Raw genomic sequence first — 2,348 nt, 5'->3', positions numbered from 1 at the left:
CTAGACCCTTTCACAATTAATCTTCTCTAATAGCTGAATCAATACATGTAATTCGCTTAGCACAGCATCTGGCATGTAGCAACTCTCAAATATTTGATATTCTTCAATGGAGGTATTATACCTCTGTTACAGTTAAGAAAACCAAGGCTCCGGGGTTAGCTTTCCAAGGACCCTTGTAGTAAACTGCAAATGAGGATTATCATTATTATTTATTTTTGGCTTCGCTGAGTCTTTGCTGCTGCACCTGGGCTTTCTCGTTGCTGTGAGTAGGAGGCTACTCTTCTTTGCAGTGTGCAGGCTTCTCACTGGGGTGGTTTCTCTTGCTTGCGCAGCATGGGCTTTAGAGCACCAGCTCAATAGTCAGTTGCACTGGGTAGTTGTGGAGTTCAGTTGCCCTGTGGCATCAAGGATCTTCCTGGACCAGGGATGGAACCTGTGTACCCTGCATTGGCAGGCATATTCTTAACCACTGGACCACCAGGGAAGCCGCTCAAATGAGGAGTTAAACCAGATTAAACTAGTTTTAAGTTCTAGAGCTCCTTATCTCCTCCACCTTCCGCCCCTAAAACATCTGGAAGTTTATGCAAATCAGTGGTGTACTTGATTGAACATTTAATATATTTAACAAAACCACTTCCTCTTGTCCATTTTGTAAGGAATCTCTCTGCAAATGCAATTTCTGGAAAAAAAAAAAAAAACAGCAGAAAAGTCGACATCCACATTTTTTTTTTCTTTTTTTCTAATGTGGCCTGAGGAAATCTGTAGGTCTTGAGAGCTTCTAAGGACCGGGAAAATGGACAGAGGTGGTCCTTTAGAAGTCGTAACAGCGGAGAGGCAAGGGAGTAAAGCACTCCTCTCAGGTAAAACCTCTCTAGTGCTAACGAATGGATGAAGATCTGTCACTTCTGTACCTTGTAGCTTCGGTAGTTTAATTACATGCTAATACTGATGGAGGCGAAGTTATTAGCCCTGGGATGATGGCTCTGGTCTTATCTGACACCTTTCTGAGGTCAGATTGAACCAGGCTGTGTGCAATGGCTGCTTCAAGAAAATGTAGGAAAATTCTCTAAAGACTGTGACTACTAAGGTTGCAGATTGTCCACCTGAAAAACTCGGATGACAGTCTCTCTCTCTTGTCCCCCCAGGATAGGAGACAGGGTAAATTAAATTTCTTCCTGTCAGCTGTATATTTCGAATGCTCTGTTCCTGACCCTTGACCTTTGATTGTAATCTGTTTCATTTGTAGAGTCCCCTGCTTTTGATTTACTGTATTTTGTTCGAAGGGTTAAAGCGGGAACTGCTTCTAAATAGATGATTTCCTCCTTTCTCTCTGAAGACAGTAAAAACCGAATCCGGGAGAAACGGAGTAACAATTTTGGAAAAGGCGCGGGGAGCGGGGAACAGTCTCCGGTGTAAAGTTCTCTCCACGTTTTCCTCTCCCGGAGCTGTTGTGAAGCATCCATCAGCTCCTCCCCTCGGGCCTCCAAAAGTACCCCGCGGTTGGGGCGATTCTAGAGTCGAACCCAAAGCGTGTGGGGTCCTTAGGAACTAGAGCAAGTTGAAGCCAAAGAGGCCTGGCAGGGTAGGGGTACGTGCATTCGGGCCCGAGTGGAGGGGAAGGCCGACAGCCGCGAGTCCTCGGAGAGGAGGAGGAGGGCGAGAAAGCGGGGCGGGCCGGAGGTTGGGGTCCCGCAGCGGGAAGGGGTCCCCGTTTCCCCCTCCCATCCTCGCCGGCCGGGGCTCTGGTGACGTTGCGGTTTCCTCCTCCCTCCAGCGAGCCTCAGCGCCCGCCGCGTCCCGCCCTCCTCCCCTTTCGCCCACACCCACCCGCCCGCGCCGGCCCGGCTCGCAGTAGCGCCGCCCGAGGCTGCAGCGGCGCATCCTGTGGCGCGGCGCCCACCCGCACCCATGGCGCGGCTGGCGCGCTGAGGGTTCGGCTCCGAGGGCGCCGGGGGCCCGGGCGCCTTGGAGAGAAGGGGGCCGGGAAGGGGTTCCGGAGCCTGGGCCCAAGCTGGAGAGGCGACGCCCGAGAGGACGAAACCGCGGCGGGGAGCGGTAAGCGGAGGGGCGCGCGAGTGGTGGGCAGCGGCTCGCGGCGGACGTCGCTCTGGACCCCGCGCCGCGCAACTTTCTTCCGGAGTCTCGGGCGGGTCGTCGGCCAGACTGGCCGGGAGCCGGCGGGAGGCAAGCGCAGAGCCACGTCCCCCGCCGGGCGCCGAGCGCCGCGACCTGCGCGCCCGAGCCCAGCTCAACTGGGGGGCGCGCGAGGCGTGAAGCCGGAGCCGTGAGTTTCCCCGGCGGCAGGGCAGCTTTGAGTCCCTTTCCAGCCCTTGGGCGCCCAGCGCCGG

General features: G+C 54.8%; 1 protein-coding gene across 1 annotated transcript in view; it reads left to right on the top strand.

Moving 5' to 3' along the window:
• Nucleotides 1-1,858: 1,858 nt before the first annotated feature.
• The window catches only part of DSE (dermatan sulfate epimerase), a 79,947-nt gene continuing 79,457 nt past the window's right edge, over nucleotides 1,859-2,348 (top strand). The window contains exon 1 of the mRNA XM_010861825.1: nucleotides 1,859-2,055. The gene's annotated coding sequence lies outside the window, so the exon portion shown is untranslated. The remainder of the gene's footprint in view (nucleotides 2,056-2,348) is intronic.

This window comes from Bison bison, unplaced genomic scaffold, assembly GCF_000754665.1.
Source record: "Bison bison bison isolate TAMUID 2011002044 unplaced genomic scaffold, Bison_UMD1.0 scf7180017864473, whole genome shotgun sequence".
Lineage (NCBI taxonomy): Eukaryota > Metazoa > Chordata > Mammalia > Artiodactyla > Bovidae > Bison > Bison bison.
Note: the sequence above shows the minus strand (reverse complement) of the source record. Positions and strands in the feature narration are given on the sequence as shown.